General features: G+C 36.2%; 1 protein-coding gene across 13 annotated transcripts in view; it reads right to left on the bottom strand.

Annotated features, from left to right (window-relative positions):
* Positions 1–24,727, bottom strand: part of rerea (arginine-glutamic acid dipeptide (RE) repeats a) — a 242,115-nt gene that overhangs the window by 142,508 nt on the left and 74,880 nt on the right. For 5 of the 13 annotated variants that reach the window (XR_015523491.1, XM_087307032.1, XM_087307028.1 and 2 more), the window contains exon 1: positions 2,976–3,559. The exons of 4 other annotated variants lie outside the window; for them this stretch is intronic. The gene's annotated coding sequence lies outside the window, so the exon portion shown is untranslated. Of the gene's footprint in view, positions 1–2,975; positions 3,560–3,860; positions 3,903–24,376; positions 24,416–24,727 lie in introns of those variants that run through there. 4 more of the 13 variants (XM_087307030.1, XM_087307036.1, XM_087307031.1 and 1 more) reach the window with 2 other exon arrangements.

The raw sequence follows: 24,727 nt of genomic DNA, 5'->3' as shown, positions 1-24,727 counted from the left end.
ATCGGAGCTGTTCTCAGATCTCACTGAAACGAATTTAAGCAGTCAATCACGGATTTGGCTTAAGGTTTTCCAGCAAAACGCGAGGTTAATTACCTCTGCCCCTTCTCCAATTCATTAAGCATAAAGCTAGGCCTGCGATGCGGATGCAGAAGGCCTCTTCTCTCATAGATATGCAGCGTAACACCAGCCAGTTCCATCATGCGAGCAGATTAAATAACATGCCTGCCCAAGCCCCGTCAAACATTCAGCAGCCACCGCACACCAACTGATCCGCTACAACACATTTCATGAAGAAAGCCCTCCGTCAGCCCTGCCACACCACCGTTTGATCAGACTATCGCCCGTTTGATGCTTTTAAGGTGGAGGATAACACACAGAACGCATCTCTGAGATGTGGGGAATTCAGTTGAATGCAAAAGAATGATTCTTTTTGCAGGGAAAACACACAGGCTAAATGTCACTGTGCGCTTAGGCATTAAACATTTAGTAGCCATTCTCGACTGCTCAAGCAAAGAGGCAAGCAGTTGTTAAGGGAGAAGGATGACACAGTTAATCATACACCCACACACTGCAAATGAAAGCCCGGCACTCAGATGTATAATAACGAGAATATTAAAACATACAGCATCCACAAGTCATTAAAAAAAGAAGAGAAAAAAATGAGCAAGAGAGCCCAGTCATTCACTTGAGATGACAAGGACGTTTGGAAACACCTAGCGCTAACTAATTAGCAGCATTCGAATCTAAACAGGAGACGCTGGCTGCTACAAACAGACAGGCTGTGTTCAAATATTAAACTGGCCGTCCATGTATTTTAAAGTAATCTAGCTCAAACAGGTTTCCCTGAGTGTAACAAAAGACAATGAAAACATTCTGTTCCTTGCTGTAGTCTTTAGTTCCTCTGCAGGAGACGCTTCACTAAATGTTTGATTTCTTTCACCTCAGGCTACCCTCAAAGCCATGGCATGTGTAACGGGGGTTTATAAAAGCTTTTCTTCTTGCTCTCTCGCTCTCCATTTTCTATGAACCGAAGGATTAAGACAGATACTCTGTACATAGTTGTTATGATTACAGATTACTGATGTCTATATGTCTCCAGACTGGTCAATTCCATCGTTTAATCCTTTTATTTGTGTGACCATGAGTTGAGATCATGGATTTCTCTGTTTGGGTAACTGATAAAGCTACTAGTAGAGTCTGATTAACCACCACAAAGCGTTTGATACACCAATTACCATCTCACTACACAACTGAGAAGAGGAAACATCCCAATGTTGGGGGATGGGACGATCACTTCTGACCACAAAAGAGTAGGCCCATTTTAGCACAAGTAGCTACATCTCTTACATATGCAAAACATGGCAAGGCTCCTTTAATGCTAACCCTAGGAACTGAACAGTCACATGAAATTCAAGTATGACCAATAAAGCAAAGAGGATATACAAGATGCTTACTCCACAAGCCCAGCATGGAGAACGAGATCAGATAAGGCAGGCTGTGAAACAAAAACAGCTTCAGACAAGTCTTTGTAACTTGCTCTCCTAAAAATTAAGATTCTTTGGTAGCGTTGATGGTTCCAGGAAGAACCCTTTACACCATGACATTTTTTTTAAATAGTATTAAACATTATATAGAGTGAAAAATAGTTCTTTAAACTCAATAAAATCGATATCTAACTACATAATGATATTGATGGCTCAATGAAGGACCTTCATGTTAAACTAAACATAGACAAAAGATCCTTTGTAGCTGAAAAAAGTTTGCTTTTCAAACAAAAAGAAAGTTTTAGGAGTGTGCGTTATTAGATGTTTATTATTATTATGAAGGAATAGTTTTTTGGCAACTAAAAATTGATATTCTATGGTATTATTGTGAAAAGCCAGTGTGGGAAAATAATGTAACAAATTGGTTCTTAAATGACATCATTGAAAAGACACCCCTTTGGAACTTTTATTTTTTTAGACAGTTCATTGATAAATGTATTTTTAGGAGCCTAGCATGTTTTTTTTATGGCGGTAATAGTACATGCGTGTTTTAGGAAGTTTTATTTTAGAAAAAGATTTATTAATAAATTATTTACTGAGAAAAACTAAATAAAACATGCTTTATAGGAACCCAACGTGCCATTAATGTTACAAGCCTGTTTTTGAAATCTTTATTTTTAAAACAAAATCTGTTTTGTGCTACACAAACACAAATAAACGTGCCCAATGATAATTCAGAAACCAAAATAGTTTTGTCTATGGCATTATAGTTAAAACCAATGCTTACATTTTTTTTTTTACACTAAACCCCCCACATATCACCCCATGCTCTTCCCCACTTATAACCGGCCATATTTGTTTCCATCACAGGCCAGGGGTTCATGAGTTTCAAGTTAACAAAGGGAAGTTAGGCAGACTTGGCCGTCCCATAGCAGACTCCAACTGGTCAGGCAGGTCTACCAAAAAGCTCTCCTCCCCTGCTCCCAGGGTTTTCGGTAAACAAAAGGGCCATGTGAAGGAAAAGTACAGAGGGTTGGGGTCACAGCAAATGCACTGCTGTGATGGTGTCTGATAATGCTAAACAGCATGCTTTAATGTATTGAAGATCCTCAGCACCTCCAACTCTAAATGCACCATTTATCCTGCTACCCAAGCATTAATAATTTACTTAATGCTTGAGTTCCTCACTTAATAAAATGGAAACAAACACAGAAGAACTATGGCAGTTGCCAGGCTGAAACTTGATAGACTACTTACTAGAAAGTCATAAAGCATCCTAAAAAGATTACACACCGCTTGTCTCTTTCAACAGCGAGAGCAAAAACATGCAATAAAAAAAACAAGCTGCTGCTTTCAACTTCTGAGCCTGTAGCAATTGCCAACATTCCATCTCAATCCCCCCCATTTACCTTCCCACCCACTCAAGCCCTCTAAACTCCCTCTGTCTTCTCTCTTTTTGTACACAGCCAATGTCGCCAAGGCACTACTCACCCGCCAGTATGATGATCTAAGTTCCTATCGGGCTGCTGCAAACAACTTCAAACACAATTCCACGTCTGTTCGCTGAAAATGACCCCGCCGAACTTCTCGGCCTGGGCCAAAATCCAAGAAGCCGAGGGCTGAGCACTATCGCGCAGATACTTTATCCTGAGAGAGTCGCTGTCCATACAGAGGAGAAACGGGGCAAATGCCTCAACAAAAGACGACCTCGCTTTACTAATTTATTCGCATTCGGACCGCCCGGGGACTCGGTTTTTTTGAACGTATGCGGTTCCCCCTCCTCCCGTTCGCCGTGTGATAACTCCGTGAAGCTTGAGTTTGTGGAGGGTAGGAAATCAGTGAGTTCGGCGTTTACAGACTCCGCTTCCTTTTTCACACACGCGCGCGCGCTCACACTCACGCGCTCCCTCGCTCTCTTCCTCGCGCTTTCTTTCATATACACACACAGCACGTTCGTTCGTTCTCGCTCTCTTTCTCTCTCTCTTTCTGTTTCTGAACCCCCTCCTCCTCCTCTTCAGCTGTTCAACAGACGCATCCACATGGCTGACCTAGTCTTTCTTTATCCAGACACTAGTGAAGGAGAATTACCCCCCCTCCTCTCCACCACACACACTCACCACTTCTAAAAAGCGGGCAAAACAAAAACACGGACTGGATCGTAATGATCACCGACGACGAGCGGTCGGACGGGAGTCGTGATTGATCATAAACCGTAGGGATACACAGTCGGTAAAGAAACTGCATCGGTAAGCAAGACGTTGAGTCCAGATTCACACGGAATATTAATGTCCACGCGGACGACTCCACCTCCAGCAGCTAACAGAAAACAACAGATAGATCATCACTGAAAACACACGCCAAAAAGAAAGATCCTACCGTTCAAATCAAGAACAGATTCCGGCTATTGATTTTTCCTCTGTCCAATAATAATGAACGCCCAGTTTTTATTGCCGTGCTTCGCTGCCAAATGATTGGGGGGCTGAGAACAAAACAACCAGTGAAAATTACACATACATTGTGCGTTGGTGCTCCCATTCGCATTTGCATATTCACATAATGAATTAATTACTCCGTTTCCCCCCCGCCCAACGTGGAAACAGCGTGTATTCACAATTGTGCGTTTAAAAAAAACGTGCATTCTTTGTTGTTGTTGAGAAGTAGAGCTGATTTAGTGTTTCCATATACAGAATAGCAAATCATTCGATCATTGAACAGCATCAGCAGTGTTGTAAAGCTATCAGATATTTCAAGAAATAGCTGAAACATTCGTGGTGATTTCAGACATTTTTGTAAGATCTTTTATTCAGTTTTCTGCAAATATTTGATTTAACGATTCTGAAAATGTCAAGTGGTCTAATCAATTACTAAAATGCTTTCCTTGCATCTTCAATACACATTTGAATATGCATTTGCAAACACATTTTCAAGGAAAAATATCTTTACTAATTCATGAGTTATGAATAAACATGCTTTAGAGCCAAAATGTGCATTTTATAAGGAAAGTCAATGTGCTGTTAAAACAAGTAACCTTGTATAAATGGGTCAAATCTGAAATCACTTTAAATGTTTTTTTTTCTTTTCACATTAGAATATGTTAGTGTTTTCCTGAGCCAAATGAGGGAGGAAAACATGACTTTATCACGATTTACATATGCCACCATGATAAAACAAAAACTAAATAATTGTGATTTTAAAATATAAATACTTTGCTTCTATCCTTCAGACTAGTATTTACCAATTTGTCAGCAACGAAGTTTTGATATAAAATATAATTACTTGGCATGATGACTTTTTACTTCTCAAAATATGTTACACTGAACGATCATTCATTCATTCATTTTCTTGTCGGCTTAGTTCTTTTATTAATCTGAGGTCGCCACAGAGGAATGAACCGCAAACTTTTCCAGCAAGTTTTTACACAGGGGATGCCCTTCCAGCAACAACCCATCTCCTGGAAACATCCACACACACATTCACACACACACACACACACTCATACACTACGGACAATTTAGCCCACCCAATTCACCTGTATTGCATGTCTTTGGACTGTGGGGGAAACCGGAGCACCCGGAGGAAACCCACGTGAACGCAGGGAGAACATGCAAACTCCACACAGAAACGCCAACTGAGCAGAGGCTCGAACCAGCGTCTTTCTTGCTGTGAGGCGATAGCACTACCTACTGCGCCACTGCTTCGCCCACACTAAACGATGATGGATCAATATTTCAACCATATTTTGACATTCAATTTCCTTAACAGTTATTTAAAACATTGAAGTAAACCATCTGAATCCATTTAAAATGCCCTCTACATATAAAACTCCTAAAACAAGACGTTTTTTGTAAAAATAAATGCATAATATACAGTGCTCAGCAAATCTCTCATTTAAATTTACATTTATATAGGATGCTTTACAATAATGTATTTGTGCATCTGTGTTAGATTAGTCAGAATCGAAGCCAAATCTGGAGCTAATCTGACAAAATAACTTGTGATTATGGTCCAAAATTAGTAGCCTAAATTTATATGTTAGGAAAAAATATTGAACAAAAACGTTTAAAAAAAAAAATTGTAAAAAAATAAAAAATAAAATAAAATAGAGCAAAATTAAAAAAAATCAAGAAATGTATAAAACTTTGATGAAATTTTGTAGCTTTTAATTATGTAGATTTTCTAATATTTTGCATGAATGTAAATGTATTATCTTTCTATTTCTAAATTCTAGTTTGGTGACTAAAATATTATTTCAATAAATATATCCATTTATTAAAACTATTTGTTCAATTACACCAAAATAAAGTTTCTGCAGATTTCACTATGTTAACTTTAAGACATTTTAAATACATTTTAGACTTATGCAAGGCTAAATGCTTAGGATTTTTTTAAATCCCAGTTGGAAAAGATTTTTACTTGCCCTGTCAAAAATTATTATATTTTATTACTTAAAAATACAATAATAATATAAAAAAATATAGGTGCGGTCAGAATCCTCAGCAGTAAACACATGGAGAATTTTTAAACAAATATCACTGTAGGGAAGTAATTAAATGCTATTTTTAAATGACAAAGTTAAAAGTTTTATTGAGATTATGATTGTTGGTGATTGTATGTCAATAGCCAGATTAAGTAGCTATACACGAACAAGGAACATTAAGACCTGTTTAAAAAGATTTAGCATGTACAACAAAATATTTCTATAGATTTAAGACATTTTAAGACCCTGCAGATACCCTGATTAATTATTTATTGATAAATGAATAATAACATTCATTTGTAAAATGGGCTGTACTCAATTATGCTGAGCATTGTATAAGACAATGTTTAAATGCATGACAGAAAAATAACTTCCTGCATATTTGTTTTCCCACAATTTAACCCACTTCATTCCTTTCAGTTTAACTAGCTTGCTTTTAGGTCAAAAACTGTAAACATGTTCATCATGGCAGTATTTAATTATATGAATTGCACAATAAACTCAGAAGGCAACAGTGATTCCAGTCATGTCACTGATCTAAATACTACTAATCAAATGTTTCATTGTACGATACCTCAAAATCTAATAAACCAACACACACACACGCATACACAGACAAAGAAAGAGAAAAAAAAGTAAAAAAGATTTTCTCTTCACCAACGTTATATTTGCGGAGGCAGCTAAGATCAATAGGAAGTGAGTTTGGTGTACTGCGGGCCCTTTATTGTGCTGCAAACCATGTAGCCTGTCAGGTTTTCAAAAGGAGGAGGTGTCCCTAGTGATCCCAGTGCTGGCAAACGCTTTCCAGCTCCAGGGGAGCCAGAGACAGTGTGACTTCTGTTTCTCCTGACAATCCTTAGCTCTGCCATGCACCCACACGTACACACACACACACACACACACACCCCAGCAGGCAACCTCCTCCCCTCTTGGAAAGCGTTTGAGCTTCACATTCAGGCGTATTTATTACATTTACTCAAGTGCATCCATATTTATCTCCCCGAGCCGCCCTGATAGCACTTACAATGTGCCCAACAGGAAACCTGAGTCACTTGCTTATGCGAGATCCTCACTGTGCACAGGGAAGATATTTAGAGAATGCAGTTTTCAGAGAGATACCGATCATTGCTATCAGCCAATAGGAGATTAGCTACTGGCTCGTGAGAAAAATACACAACAATGCGTTTGACATGGTGGCAGACAGTTAATTAGCGCTCAGAAATGAATCAGGACGGAAGGTGCGTGTTCGCGGGCCATGTGGGGAATGCCTGAACAATGTATGGATTGTGTTCGTGCGACGAATATTAAATCATCAGGATGTTATTTGCAAACAAACCTTTCTCCTGGATGACTGACGCTCATGATCGACGCGGTGAAGCTAATACGCAAACGCATTCGAATGCTATTTCACCAAATGCACTCGGCAACATAATCAAAACCCCTGTGATGGCTCTAATAAATTTTCAACTAATGCACGCTGAGAGCTCAGACAGATGTATCAAGCGCGAGCCGTGTATTCGGAGGAAATGTAAGCCGTTCAAGTTGCTTTACGAGACTGAAAAGGCAACCAAAATTGTGAATGCTTTGCATTTCATGCACTCAGATGGCTGTTCCGCAGGCATTCGCAACAGCAGATGAGATCCCATTATCAGCCAGACGAGAACTCCACCTCCAGGATTTCACAGCTCCTCTGTTTATCACATGGCCCTGTCAAGTTGGGCACCATTAAGCGATAATGAAAGGAGACAACCGGTGCAGTTACAAGCAAAGCATTCTGCATTCTACAGGCCTAAGCATGTATCTAGGAAGCTGACTGTGTCTATTCAGTTCTGCTCTGCATTCAATAGCCATCACAATGCCTCAGCTACTGTACCCTGACCCCTTCACACCACTGTATTATTCAAGATTTCTGCTTGAGATGACAAGAATTCAAGCAATATTCTGAGTTCAATAAGAGTTAGGATCAATCAACAGCGTTTGAAAAAATGAATTCAACCCATTCGTTCTGTTCTTTAAAAAAATAGAAGTGCATTTATAAAGTAGTGCAACCATAAAATACTCGGCTTCAATAGTATAGCTACAAGATGTAAACAATGTTCACATGATTTTAGAGTAGAAATTACTTATATCACCCTATAGTTCACCCAAAAAATGAAAATCACCTCATTTATTATCTGTTGTGATTTATTTTCTTCTGTTGAACATGAAAGAAGATATTTTGAAGAATGCTGGCTGCTGGGAACTATTGATTTCAATAGTGTACAATGGGAATTTACTAAATTACTATGGAAGTCAATGGGTCAGTGTTTTTTTTTAATGATGACAACATCTTCAACGTCAACATTTTTCAGAGGCATTTAATATCAACAGGAAGTTAGTTTTGAGGAGTGCACAACAAGTAAATGTTTGTGTGCTCCTAAAATGTTTTTGTTGTTGTTTTTGTTGAGGGTTTAAATGAAGTTTTATAATACATGATTAATAGTATATTAATACTGAACATCACAAGACAACTCACACTGCTGACTAGGGTTGTCGCGATACTATTACATCATCTTACAATACTATACTAGATGAAGTATCACAATTCCAAATAGTATAGCGATACTGTAATTTAACTCAAATTATAAAGAAAATTGTCAGAAATGCTGTATTTTACATGTTATAATGGGTCTACTTGAATTTAATTTATAATCCCCTTATTATTGAAATTATTATTTTAAAACTAAAATTTATTCATTCTTTTTATTTTGTAGATAACTGGCCAGCAAAAAATAAGTTAAAAAAAAAAAATTTATACCAAACAGTAGCATTTAGGTGAAAGAGTAAATATGCACTGTGTGTTTTCCACTTAATAACAAAATAATAATAAATGAGAGAGGTAGAAGCATCTAATACTTTGTTGTGAATGTTTGTACACCTTTTACATGTTCCTTTAAATATCACTAACACCAATCAGCTCAGTACATCTTTAGTGGATTTTCACTGCAAAAGACCATAAAAATTCTGCAAATATTGAAAAGCTTGAGCAAATCTGGTCATTTTAGGTGAGACAAACAAGAAAAAGGTCAATGGATATCCTAAAGTCCAATGAAATCAAAATGCACAATGTTTATTTTGCAAGTGCACATTGTTAGTCTTAAGATGAGCAATTAATCCATGCAAGTTAAACAACTGATTTTGTTTGTTTGTATGTTTGTTTTAGAAATAATTAATCATAATCTAGCCAATTGGCTTGGGCGTAATATGTTTTACTACGCCCTCCAACAACTTGTTTGTTGCAAATAAAAGAGGAGATAAAAAAATAAACCCTCACCCCCTACAAGGGCTGCACAATATATCATTTCAGCATCGATATCGCAATGTATGCATTGGCAATAGTCACATTGCATACAATGTTGAGTTGGGATTATATTATATTATATATATATATATTATAATTATATTACATTATATATTATATTTGAGCATAAGTCAGAGATCAAAAAACAAGATTTGTAAACATTTATTGCAGAGTTTAACCTTGATAAAGTGAAATTGTATCATTTGCATCTTTGTAAAGCATGAGAGAGATTAAAGTCTCTACCAATTGGAAGTTTAATAAAGAATAATCACAAAGTATGCACAGCGTATTTCACTTTTATCTTTGCTTTATGCTTGTTATTTATTACACTTTATGTAGGATTCACTCCCCTACAGAACCATGCCAATCAATTAAAATGAATACATTTGATATCAATTTAAGGACCAATTCTCACTATTAACTAGCTGCTTGATAGCATGCATGCTATTGAGTAGTACTTCTATTAGTGCTTATAACTTACATATTCTGCATGATCTTTTATTACATCCCTAACCCAACACCTAAACTACTTTAATAACTATTAATAAAGAGCAAATTAGGAGTTTACTGAAGCAAAAGCCATAGTTAAGGTTTTAAGCAGGCAAAAAATGTAATCTTAAAATTAGGGCTGCATAATTAATCAAAAAAACATCACAATCTCGATTTGACCCTACACACAATCCTAATCCAGCCTTTCTACGATTCAGTCAATTCTATTTTGAGGGTGATGAGAGAAGCATAAAGGCAGTTGCACAAGTCTTCACATTGTTTTTTATACACTGCTCAGCAACATGGACACCTTTAAATGGCATTAAAAGTGTCACATACTGTATTTATTTGATTAATTTGTCATTTCTGTCAATGTAATGACGTATTCGTATCCGTGAAATCACACAGGAGCTGACGCCCTGTTTGATTACTACCGAGAGGAAATGCGCATGCCAATGATGTCTACTTTAGTGAACAGAATCTCCAAAGGCTGTAAATAACAGGTAATAAAGTTGTAAATAACGTTCCGTTTGTTGCAAACTGAACTCAAAGTGACGGCAGCCACGACATGAACCGCACTCGGCAGGGAAAAGTGAAACCAAAAGCTTGCACTTCATTTAAATGATCAGATTGTATTTTAGACTAATGATTAAGACAAACATTTGACAGCATTTGAACTGTTGTTCATGAAAATAAATGTTTACTGGGTCAGTATAACTACTCATAATGTTAAATATAATATAAGCGGGAATCTGATAACGACAAACGACTCGTATTACCAGTGAAAAAAAAAAAAGGGTCTAATATTGTTGTAAAAACATCTAAAATGTTGTTTTGGCCATTGTAAAACCCTTAACCATCTCAAGTCATTTAATAAATAAAGAAAAGATTCACGCAGCTTCCCTTATCCCAGCAAATTCTGTTTTTATTTTTGATATTTGGCGCCAGTTTATCAGGAAGTGGCGATTTTGTTCGCTTTGACTTGTTGGATGGAAACGCTGTTTTATTCGCACACCTTTAATACGATATTATAGCTTTACGCATAAAGTAATTCACATTTTTACATGGAAACATAGATAATGACAGAATCGTGAGGAAATCGTGATCTTGATTTTAAGCAAAATAAATGGAGATTCCCATTTTAGCCAGAATCGTGCAGCCCTACTTAAAATATTATGGGCCTAATTCTTCCAAATAGTGCTATTCAATCATTTGGTGAATATGTATAAATAAAAAATATCGCAAAAAAAAAAATATATATCACCATGTCAGACTTTTCCAATATCCTACAGCCCTACCTAATACTCTATATTTCATTTATTTTTAAAATACATCGCCCTAAAATAAAAGTCTGCAGCAACTTAACGTGGATTTTACATTAGGTGAACACTGAAATAAGTGGGGTTTGTAAGATTTTTGTACAACTCAATAGCATGCCGCAAATGCTTTTGAATCAGCTTAGCATATACTGAACCATATTGTTTCCAAAATTATTTAAGAATATATGTTTCTATATTTAAAAAGTAAAAAATGAAAGAAGTCAAATAACAAACCCTATCAATTTGCTGAATTTTAACAAAGGAATCAGATGTAGATGACTGATTTATTGCACGTCCTTCTACCAGACTGTCTTTCATTGCAGGTATCTGAAGACTTAAAATGCCCTGCCATACTAATAAGTCAGCCAGTAGCTGAGACAACACACACACACTAAAAAATGACGAGAAAGAAAAGATGACATGGTTGAGTGAGCCAAGCTTCAGAGCGCCTTGGCAAGCCTGGGAGGCCCTGGCCCCTTAAGCACTCATATCTAGTAACTTCATTTAATGCATTCACCAGGGATCAGCAGACAAGCGGAAGGGAGGCTGAAAAAAAGGAAAACGCATTCAAAAGCAAATGTTCACTGGTATAAGGTTCAGCGAGTTATCAAGCAGTAAAAACAGCGTGAAGAAATTAAACATAATCTTTCACACCATTGTAGAGATGGATGGGATTTATTCCACTACTTATAAAAACGGCGTGCTTTGCAATGTCTCTGCGAAAACCATACCGCCCTGAAACAGCCCGTTTTCAAAGTAATACAAAATAACAGCAGTCCGAAGTGCCTGAAAGTAGAGGTTGATCTCAGCCGCTGTTGCCTTTTTCTTTTTCTCGCCCACTTTTTTTTTCCACCAGAGGTCATATTCACACTCTGATGCCTGTCATCGGGAACAAACACTTGTGCTTCCCTTCAACAGACACCAGCCACTTCCACCCCCATTTACTTTCCCTTCATACACACCAACACACACACACACACACACACACACACACACACTCCATCAGCTGACAGCCTTTCTCTACTAGCAGACGAAAAAACCTTGACTTCAATTTGCTAGGTGCCATTTTAGCATTCTGAAGCTTTCAGGATGAGTCTATTTTACAAGTTTGGAGACTGTGCAAACAAGCAAAAGAATCCTACAATGGCTGTAACCAAATGCTTTTGACTATAAAAAATGTCTGAATCTTACAGGATGTGTTTCATCCAATTCAACAACGACTCACAAGATAAATGCAAACGATGCTTTTACTGTCACCAACATGCCAAAGATCATTGGTGACTAGGCATGGGACAAGAACGGTTAACAAGGTTTACAGCTGTTTGGAAAAGTCAAGGTGTATGTGGTTTTTTTTTTTTTTTTTTTTTACAAATATTTTGTTTAGTTTTTAGGGCAACAGTATCTCCACATCAAAAGCTACATTTGAGAAATCCTATGCTGCTATGAGCATCCTAAACAGTGCAGTGGCTTACTTACTTCATATCTAAAGAAAAGAAAGATGTCCAAAGATGCCTTTTTCAAGAAATCTAATTGAGATAGGAGGTCAATGATTTAAATATTTGGGAGCAGTAAATCCCAATACTGTCATACCATGATATTTTTAGCCAAGGTTTTTTTTCATACCGTCTGAATTTTATACCAGCCCATGCCTATTGCCTATAAAAAAAAAGTGATTTTAATGCAAAGAGATTGCTATATTAAGTCTGTTAGCTGGAATTAACATTATCAGTACATTAACATTATTTGTTTTAGTCGTTTTTGCAATAAATATTTATTTTTAGACTTTTCTTTCACATCAGTTATGTACATTAGCATTTTATGCTACATCTAATGTTGTTAAATTATTGCATTACTTTAGTATAACATGTTTTAATGATGATTATTTATATATATATCTCCACTGCTTTTCATAGCTTTCCAAGCAGACCGTTCACAGTGCAGTGTTTGTCAGTAATGTTGAGAACGTCAGCATTGTTTACTCGGGCTTTAAACTAAATCCCAGAGACATTCGTGTTCCTTGCTAAATTGGCACAAACGCTCAGCAAGTTTGGCAATTTGGCTGAAGCAAATTCAGTTGTTTTAGAAGTCAAAAATAAGAAGAACGACATTACACATTGTTGGATTAAAGTTTGGATTGGCTTACTACAGCACACCACAAACGGTACTTATATCATCTCATCAAGGGATTCCGACGTAATCTGTGTTTTCTGACAAGTCCGACATGCTAAAACATTACAAGGTTCTGCTTTTAAACAGTAGTTAAGGAGATAACTGTCTTCCAAACCCTTTATTTGACATTATAAACAGCTCAAGACGAAAGCAAAAGCCTTTTGATGTGAGGCGGGAACGCTCAATTTCATTGAGAGATTGCCCTGTGGCGAGCTCTGCATAGTTATATTGTTTACTTTGCCATTCATCCATATTTGGCAGGCTCGCAAAAACCTCAAAAGCCTGCGACACTTCGCCGAGGTTATTTATCGTATTGCCAAGCTACACAAACTCGTAAAAATCCATCTTTCAAGGGATAGTTCGATTCAAAAACCATCACATTAGGAAAAAGCAACATAAGCAGCCACGATTCCAGATGTGTTGCTGTCACCAGGCAAACAAATTAGATCAAGGAATGCAAAAGGGAGGTCTATGTGTCTTTCTTCTCACGTAATTACACAGCACAGAGCTCGCTGAGAGACGAGTGGCAAACCGCCCTGACGGTCTGACTAGTTTTCAGCTTCGTGCGTAAACTCGTACTCGGATCTAAATGAGTGGTTACTTCTGAAAATAAACAGAAGCGCTTAGCCGGATTCATAAGCGAGCGCTTGGAGATTTTTAAGTAGCTGTGAAGCTCCTGTGTGGACGCTGTGAATTTTCCCTTTGTTTGCCGGTGGTAAATAGTCCATCAGGGCAGAAACCCCTCCCTTTCTGCTCTCTCAAGCTAGAAACAGAGGTATAAACACACACACTCAAGCCTCCCTAGGTGCTACTTCACTCACCCCCTGATCGTACATATATTAAATATCCTCACTTGTGTTATTTAACAGGTTTAACAAAAAAAGGTCTATAGACCATTTCAATGTGGTCATGTCATTGGGCCATAAACATTTCCTGCTTATTATCAAACTATTTTAGAACTGTAACAAGAGGCAATTCAATCATACATTAATGTTAAAACAGCTACCATAACATCATTTATCAATATGTGGCTCTTTTTGGATTCCCGCAAGATTTAGAAATTAAAAATGTAAAACAGGAAATATTTTGGGACCATTGTTTTTGTTTCCATCCCTCAAAATAAAAAATAAAAAAAGCAGAATAAGTAATAAATAAAGATTTGCATAAGTTTTACTATTACAAAAAAAAAAAAAAAAAAAAAAAGAGTATAAAAAGTATTATAGAATAAAAATTTCTCTGCTGTATTAACATGCTAAAGCAAAATACTTCTTTTTCTCATGGAGTGTAAATATATACACACTGAAATTTTGTATTATTTTTAAAAATCTTTCCCAAATGATTATTCTACAGTATTTTTTACTTCCGTCTTATTTCTTTTAGCTGGATGAAATAAAAACAGCTTTTCACTTGAAAACTGAAAATTGAAAATATTTTTAAGCTCAATGGACACTTTTCACAAGACACGTTTTTATGACACGTTTAATGGTCATCATAATCTTAAATCCTTGAAAGTTTTTAATATTCAGATTTTTTTCAAACTGACAAATGTAGAAGTCCTATCAGCAAAGACATGACATAAAATATATATTAACCAAAAAAAAAAAAAAGAAAACAGTAGAATTCAAATAAAAAAAAAAATCTTACACTTTTCTACCCCCTTATATGCACCATCCCACCCATCTCCCACCCTTCCCTATTTTCTGAGGCCTTCAATAAGTATGCAAAGGTGAATCAAGACACATATAAATAAATAAACCAACTGAAAAAATAATAAGTAAATAAATAAATGAATGAATGAATGAATAAATAAATAAATAAATGAATAAATTAGATGCATTTATGAATGTATTATAGCATCTTTGCGTCAAATTACAAAAAACAAATTACCACTTGTGCGTGGTATTTTTAATGCAGCATCTGGGGCTGAGTAAATCTGACCTTGTTCTCTCCTCTGCCTGCCTTCATCAGTCTCACACAACTTTTTTCCTTTTTCTGAATGTCTTGATAACACCATTGGGGAGTTTTTCTTTTATTATTTCAGCAAATAAGATTGTAAAAAAAACATTTGTTGTGCTCGCCGATTCACTGCGCTCTAGGTCTACCTAGACACCTTCCCCAACTGAGAAAACCGGAAATGTGAAACCCCCTTAGGAAATAATTATTTCGATTCAACGACTTGCCTAATCAACCTATCTTGCATAGTTTTTTTTCCAAATATGTTCATTATTTGTTTTCCTTCCACCCCCCCCCCCCAAACTAACCAAACAATAACGATGCAGCCTACAAAACAGCACACATCCACAGCCTTCTATATACACATATACATATACATATACACATTTAATTGGCATAACTAAAAAAAGTAAAAAAAAATAAATAAATAAATAAATAAATAAATACAATCAATTAATTTAATCTGAAAAATAGATAATGACAAAATAACAAAAAAAATAATACAATAAAAAACTAAATATAATTGTTTACAAACACATAATTTACATAATAGTCATATATGGTTTCCAAAGATAGTCAAAGTCTTTCTGCTTGCCTTTGATGATATAAGTTAGTCTCTCGGGTCCAATTTTTTTTTTTCCCCACAATTCTATGGATGGAGCATCCATATGTTTCCAATATAATGCAATAACCCTTCTAGCTTGAAGAAAAAAAAAAGAAAAAAAAACCTAAATCCAAAATGTTTGTCTTTCCAATTGTAAGCTCCATAGAATCCATACCAAGAATACAGAGCTTGGCATTCAAATGAATCTTAATATTACTATCTTGCATAGATAACCTAATTAAGTCTTTACATTTCTCTTTAAGCTGACTTTTATATCTTGTAAAATAACTAGAAAAATATGTACGGTCAACATGTCAAAGACAAATGAAATTACTTTTTAAAAAAACTATTATGTTCAAAAATGTGTCGAAAATATCTCTAGATTAACTTGTTTAAGGAGAATAAATAAAAGATGATGATGTTTAGATCAGAAGCAGTGACAATTGAGTATAGATACATTTTACACATTTTTTTAAGGAAAATGTTTCTATTTTTAAAAGATCACACTTGGATCTCTTTCTGTAATGCCACTGATTCTAAAAGGGTTCAACAAAAAGGAAGTGAATGGAGGACGTTGCTTTAAGCTCTGCTGTCCAGATCCATTAGCTCAAGCTGCCAGTGTCTGCCATGCGAGAAGGCACGTTTACACGACAGCAGTCTCTCACTCTGCCACCCGATGGACAGTATGAGCAATCGCACCACAGCTCCTCAGCAGTCTCAGCAAACAAAACCCCACACAAAATTCTCCTGGAGGTTATAAAAGCAGTAACATGCATTCATGTCGTCCTGGAATGTGGAGTTTGATGACTTTTACAGCAGTGGGAAATTCTCAAACTACTGCTGCTGGTGATTCATTGTTTACTTCTCACTGCAGAAGCCAATGCCAAGTTGCTACCATCAGCCATGCCCAAAACAGAACAAGATGCTTTGGGTGACTAACAAACCACATATAACTCTTACATATTGTGCGCTGCCACATAAAGTACGGTGGACGGAAATGTCCAATAAATAGCAACACAATAAGCAATGTAAACTAGGCCTGTGCAATTTGGGAGAAGATTAACTCCATTGCAAAACCTAACCCTATTTGATAAACTTACTTTATAAATATAGCCTATATACAAAGCATGTAGACAGGGGTGAAATTAACTAATAAGCAAGGTGAGCAGCCACTTAGGGCCCCTGGGAATTCGGTGGCCCCGACCAATGCCAAGAAGCCTATAATAATCATATAACTCTTTTATAACTTTTTTTATCATATGTTGTAAAATCTGTCTATAACAATTAAGATTTTAACAAGATTTTTTTTCCAATATTGGGGCCCCGCATAAACTGTGGAATGTTCTTCCCATACTGCACATGCAAATATTAAAGGGTACTTAGGATGAAAAGCTTCTTTTGTAAGGTGTTTGGACAGAACTGTGTGTATGTATAGTATGTCCAGTCATATTGGGTTGATGAAAAGACAATAAGCCTCTTTATTTAAATTTCCTGACATTAAAATAGGATCCAAATCCCTTCCATTTTAAGGCCTACCCCAATGTGACGTTTGAGTGAGGTTTCCCCGCCAACTGAATTGATTGACAGCCACGTATTAACATAGTCTCAGTACTAACATGTATAATTATATCAACAAGAGAGAACGTGCGCAAAGCAACTGAGATTAAAAGATCTGTTCAGCTCTCTGTGATCATCAATCACCATCAAATGTGATCAAGAATGAGTTTTACAAGTTTAAACATTTTTAAAACAGTGCATGGTGGTAATAAAGTAGGTTAAAAATGGTAAAAATTGCTGTAATTTATCACCACAGCCGCTTGTCAGTACAATTGTAAAAGAAGACGCTTCAATTGCTGTTTGTGGATGTCAAATTAGGTTTATTTTTGTACATTAACATAACAGATATCCATACAGCAGTGGATATTAACGCGTGTACTGTCACATTTGCCGTGCAAAAACTGAAAACAAAATGAAACGCGTGTGACTGTGTGTGAATGAACTTTGTAACAACATTGTGTGTGACTCATCGAAAGGCTTGAATTAACTCCACAACAAATACATCAAATAATCATTGGGAAAGTTCTTACTGTAGTATTTCTCACAAATGTTACGTCAGATTTGCTACAAATCACTATGCTGTTTATCTGGCGGAGATTGAGGCACACTCTGACAGACAAGTGGGAATGGTGGATGGGGAGAACCAGCATTAAAGGCACTGGCAACAAAAACTTAATTGAATTGTTTTATGTTCAATCCACTTAAATTTGTGAAAATTAATAAGTTAACTTAATTCCTTCATGTTGTCCCAACACAAATTAATTGTGTGAAACACAACATTTTTGACAGTGTCCTACGATTTGCAATGTTTCAAATGTGAATTGATTATGATTGTGTGTGATTATGTATCAAATCATGATTATCATTTGATTTAAATTAATTGCACAGCCCTAATGTGCACTGCATGTGCGATTGAAAATATTTGCAAGCAATTATTTTTAAAAAGCAAAAAATACATAAAGTATTCCTCTGCTGCATTAACATCTAAAAGCTGAAGAGCTTAAAGCAAAGCATTAAGGCTATTGTCAGACAGTAAATGCTCTCAGCAGCATCTCTCACTGTTGTTTCAGCAGTCATCATTGCCCAAGGCTGCGCTTACCAGCTGGAAAACCATTCAAATGCAGATGAGATCATGCTCAATTGGCAAGGTGTGATTTTCGCACTTCTCTCGCCCCGTCCTAAGATCTCGCTGTCAGGTTTGCACCCTCTGCGCGCCCTCGTAACGCCCGTCACAGGAGAATGGCGAGGAATGATAACAAAACCAGTCTCTCTTAGAAGTTCTGCCCCGAAAGCACTCGCAGGAAGTACAGAGGGAGCATTGTTCTCCCTTTTACCGCAGGTACATTCCTCCAGATGGTGGAAAACAAACCCCACAATACCAGCTACACGAGCCTAGCTGAGTGAAACGGTGTCACAGTCGCTCCGCTGGGGCACTGAATCATCCTGAACGCTGACATCTTTCCAACGCTGAAGTCAGCATGCATTTAGGGCAGTCGTGTGTGTGTGGGCTCGTGAACGATTGTGAAAATCTCAAGCAAAGACATCATGACAAGTGTCTCCGTAGCCTGTCCTCATGTCACAATGGATTTCTCGCATATCTGCATGTTATCGCTTTAGAAATGATATGTGATGGGCCGTGTTCGGTGGCAATGTGAGGGGAGACATGGGAAAGCTGTCTTTAATTTGAAAACAAGACATTTAAAGGGGGAGTTCGCTATTCGGTCACCTCACCAATTACAAACACGTCTTTGTTTCTTCTGTGGAAGTATTTTGAAGTGCTTTTTTCTATCGAACGAAAGTCAAATGTGTGCAAAACAATACTACGCCCAACCGATTTAATAAATGATCTTCTTTTGTGTTTCTTTTGAAGTCAGAATGTGATTCAGAAAAATGACTGGAAGTCTGTTTCTGCCATGTGGTAGCTTTTTGCTGTAGAAAAGAAAATGAGCATGTGACGTGATCCCAAAAAAAAAAGGAGTTGTGGAATGTAGTCTTAGAAATCTGAAGGGGGGAGTATCAGAATTGCAAGACGTAAACTCTCTAAATTCTGAAAAAAGTCATCTATATGATGTAAATCAGAAATGATAGTTTTCACATGTCATCACACCATCTGGCGGGCAAAACATTACTATCTCCCACTGACCGCCAAGTCACAGGCTGAGTGATTTCTTTTTATTTAGCACAAAAAAAACATCATTGTTGTGCAATGAGATGTATATATCTACAGAATTTCCCTCAGAGTAAGAACAACCAGAAAAGAAAATTGGATGGATTTTGTGCCGAATGGTAGCAGCATTGCCCAATAACAATCTATAACTGTCAGTACATCTGTATGCTTTTCATATAGCTTCTATTCTAATTTGCAGGTTAACTGTGTAAATAGAAACGCAAAGTCAAAGTACAAACATCAGATGTGAACGAATAAATTTTCCCTACCAGCAAATGTTAATCTAAGCATGGACGTAAAATATAAAATTTAAGAGCTATAACATGTAAAAAATGACTAAAACGCTGAGGAATTTTCAACAGATAGATTTACAAATCGCCGAATTTGAGCTTTGACATGGACACACGAATTTTAAATGACTGAAAAATGGCTGCAGGTGCAGTAACGATCGCAAGGCTACACAATTTATAGTTTGGGATCATACTCTGTTTCAATTTAATCATATAATCATATCTCTGTTTTGTAATATGGATCTTTTTTCACAAGCCTGTTATGACACGTTTAATCGTCATCAGCATCTTAAATCCTTGAAAGTTTTTAATATTTTTTTAAAAACATATGAACATTTATATTACTCTGTATGCATTATATCATCTTTGCTTCAAATTACAAAAAAAACAAATTGCCGCTTGTGTGAGGTGTTTTTAATGCAGCGTCTATGGGACAAGACAGTAAATTTGACGTGATTCTCTCCTCTGGCTGCTGTCATCAGTCTTAAAGAATTATTATATCTTTATAACATCATCGTGGAGTTTTTCCTTTATTATTTGAGCAAATAAGACAATAAAACAAAAATTTGTTGTATTCTCTCATTCACTGTGCTCAAAGTTTTTTCCAACTATGACTTCCACTACGGAGAAACCCGGAAATGTGAAAAGGGTCTATTGTTAATATGCGAGACAAATATTTATAACTCGAAACAGATGGAATTTTGACTATTTTGTGCTGCGTTTCTAAGATATCAGTGTAGCTGCTATTACAACACCTTGTTTTTTTTTTTGCTCGCCACCCTCTGTAGACATATGACTGAAAACTATAATTTTTTTATATAAGCTTAAAATTTTAAGAAGTCTGAACTTTGTGAGGTAAATCCAGAGTATTGTTTAAAAAAGCTAGACTTGCATGAAGCAAACTCAGAAGTGTGCTGGCGATGTGTTAGGTAAATTCAGAATTTGGAGGGAAAAAAAAGTTTAAATTGCGAGTAGCCAGAATTCTAGAAATAAAAAGTCAAAATTTTGTGACAAACTTGGAATTCTGAAGGGAAAAAGTCAAAATCGAGTGAAGCAAACGCAGAAATGAAACTGAGTCAGAATTGTGGAATGAAAAGTTGCAATAACATCCTGTTATTAGTAAATCTGTGATTTTTTATTTTATTTTTTTTATTCTGTGCTTATAAACCGCTGAATATAAACTAAACCTTGCCAATTATATATTTTCCATATATCAGTTCTAAAGGTGAACTCTAAAACTAGGGTTACAGTTAAGGGGTTAAGCTTTTGTTTTTAGGTAAACAATCCCTTTAAAGGTGGTTACAATTTTTATATATCGATTTTTTTTGTGACACTGCATTTTACACAGCATTTTATTTGTTGTAATGTGCTTTTCTTAAACCTAAAGTGCTATAACTTGCAATTATAGATTTTTGCACAAAAGATAAATATTTCCTCATTCAAATGTCCTAATGGGTATAAGTTAATCACATGGATTTACACACTAAACTATGCAAAAGCCACTTGACTTGTCTGTAAATGAGACTTGTCTGTAAACATCTGAAAATTTAAACAAATGTTATCACATCTTAAAAAAACAAACTATGCGTGTCATTTTTCATGTTAAGGGACTTTAAATTATGATTCAAGCTACCATTTAAAGTATTTTGTTCCATTTGGTTGGCCGTACCTACTATGAAGCACAGTAAATGCTAAGGAAAAACAGAAAAGGAGAGGGAGGTGTAAGGAGAAAAAGGGAGACGTAGCCAGCAGAAAGCCAATTATCAAACTCATTAAGTCAGCCGCTCTGGTGCTTTAAGAGGCACTGCCTTCATATCATTGCTGGATTTATTACTGTGATTTGCATCCTCTCATGCAGCCTGTCACTTTCTCAGCTAGCAAACGGAATGACTCACATCTAAACAATCACATGCATCACACATACTGGGCTGGCACTGGGAATGGACAGCGGTTTGTCATGGGGTCAGTCAAACTTTTTAAAGAAACTGTTAGCATCATGAGGTTTAAAGCAGTGATTCCCAACCAAAACGACCACAGTGGCTACTTGAACAGGTTTAAAGCATCAATTTGGAAAATTTGACAGCGCTTTTAGTCATGTTTTTTGTTTGACACCTTTTGGTTCTAAAAGAACAAGATAACTTAGTATTTGCACTGCACATTTCCACACCGTGTTTTTCAGTTTTGCTTTAAATAAATTGTTTAGCTTGAAAATTTTTATTTAAATTCTGGTTGGTTTATAGACCATTCAATGTGGTCATGTCATTTTCCCATGAACATTTCCTTCTTGTTATCAAACTATTTCATAACTGCAACAAGAGGCAATTCATTCATTTCTCAAGTTAAAACAGCTATTATAATATTATTTATTAATATGTGGCTCTTTTTGGATTTTCGGAAGCTAGATAAATAAAAAATGTCAAACAGGAAATCCGTTGGGACCATTGTTTTTGTTTACATCCCTCAAAATGGTCTGTACTACAATTTCATTCCTTTCTTCTATTCCAAGTAATTTAATAAGCTTAGAAATGTAATGTAATGTAATAAACGTTTTGTTAATTGTTATTTAAAGCTACTGGTAGCCTAATCTGCATTTTCTCAGAACAATATTTTATAATAACTTGTATATGAATTCTTCTGACATTTTGACAGTGCGACTTATAATAATGCATGGCTTAAACTTAAACTTTCTTTACAATCAAAAAACTCAAACGGATATACAAGTCAAACAAATAAACAGATTTATATAAATGAATCTATATTTAATAGATTATTCAATATTAAATATATTTATTCAATAAGTATTCATTTTTATTTCTTATGTTATTAAAAATAAATAAATAAATAAAATAAAAAAAAAATCACAAAAATTATTCCATCCAAGCTGCTTTTGTATTGTTCAGTATGTAAATCCATTTGACCAACTTATACATGTTAGGAAATTTGAATGCTTTCGTAAAAAAATCTTTAATTGCTACTACAGTTTTTTAAACCATGTAAAATCAGATAATTAAATTCCTTTAAAGGAAAATAATAATGATGACACTAACTGATCTAAAGTTCAATACTGTTATAATTTCTTTCAAAAATAATAACATTAATAACAATCTGATAAGTAGCACTTTTTTTGGTTTGTTGTCAATTAAGAGGTGCTCGAGGAGCCCTAACAGATCTGAAAACCAATCCAAAACAGTTGGGAAACACTGTTAAAAAAAAAAAAAGAGCATGACGTGATCAGAGCACGCAATAATTGAGTCAAAAGGGGGAGTTTTTCAGGCAAGCCTTGTATACTGTAGGTGTGCTGTTGACATCGGAGGCAGAAAACAAGGAGATGCTAGAAAAGGGAACAGCTGGATTTACAGCTGTAATGCTGACTAACCTCCACCAACTCTCAGCGGACCCGCAGCCCTCTTTACAGGCATTCACACAGTAACACACTCTGGGGGAAGCAGAAAATAGACAAAAGAAAAGAAAAGGAAGGAAATAAATCATGAATGCATGAGAGAGCAAGTGAATATAAAAAGCGGGCAATAAATGAAGAAACAGCATCCAGCCATCGCGGCGGAAGCAAACCTAAGATTAATGCGTCACCTGGAATTAACGCTGATGATATATTTAAAAAACCACTACTGCTGTCATAAACAGTGAAGGAGAATGGGCGGGGGGTGGTGGGGGGAGAAAAGAACAGCATGCAAGTTAAGCAATGAGCCGCTTTCACAGCCACTTGCTTTGCTCTTTAGAAATGAATCCAAACATGAACTCCCTTTAGACTGTCGATTTGCCTCCCCCCTCTACCACGTAAAAACACACACACACCGGTTTGTATTCCTCCTCTACGCGCACTCGCGCTGTGGAAATAAAAATATCAGGACCTTGCCTCACAGCACCTGTTCAAAAACATTGACATTTTACATTCAGCATCGTCGCTCGCTGGAGCATCCCAACGTTTGCAAGCCTTTCACAGAGAAAACAGAAAGCAGCTGGAAGAGCTGATTTATGAAGGCTGAAACACACTTACTGCTAATCCCAAACATTTGACACAGGAGAGACAGAGCTCCTTTTATCTGTGTGTGTGTGTGTATATATATTGGGCTAAGGTAATATTTAGCAAGCCCTTGACCAAACGTAAGAGAAAAAAACAACAACATTGGTTGGTTGCTTGTGCGTTGGATTTGTTGTGTGTGTTGGAGCATATGGTCTGCTTTGATTTAATACAGTTAGAAAAAAAAAGGCGCTGTTTCCCCAACACACACGCCTGTGACATGGCAGTTGGTCTGGTGAAGCGACTCTGAGCCTCTGGGACATCTGTTCTACAGAATTAGAGCATTTAGCCGGCTGCAATTACTACAGATAAAGGTTATTAACTCGCAGGATTAGATCACTGTATTATAACATAGGGCTTTTTTTTCTGTTAAACAGCTGCATGTTTGCTTCTGTCCGTGTGTTTCTTTGTCAGTGTGGAAATAACTAGCAAACTCTAAGGCATATGATGAATAAAGGGGTAGTTTACACAATTTCTTTTGTACTCACCCTCATGCCGTTCCGAACCTTTATGATTGACTTTTTTTTCTGTGGAATACAAAAGAGGATATTTTGAGAAATCTCCATACAATGAAAGTCAATTGGGTCTAAAACTATCTGGTTAGCAACATTCTTCAAAACATCTTCTTTTGTGTTTTGTAAAGGTTGAGATTTGAAACAAAGTGAGGGTGAGAAAATTATTTAAGGCATTAAAATAAAAGGTTGTTGTGGACTAAAACTATTAAATGATTTGCTCTTATTGAAGAAGATTAAATAAAAACAAATTTTAAAGATTTAAAGATGACTAAAGAGCACTAAAATGACCAAGCACTATTTTCATTAAATTGTGGGAACCCTTTC

This window comes from Danio rerio, chromosome 23, assembly GCF_052040795.2.
Source record: "Danio rerio strain M-AB ecotype USA chromosome 23, GRCz13ab, whole genome shotgun sequence".
NCBI lineage: Eukaryota > Metazoa > Chordata > Actinopteri > Cypriniformes > Danionidae > Danio > Danio rerio.
This window is presented reverse-complemented; position numbering and strand designations above follow the sequence as displayed.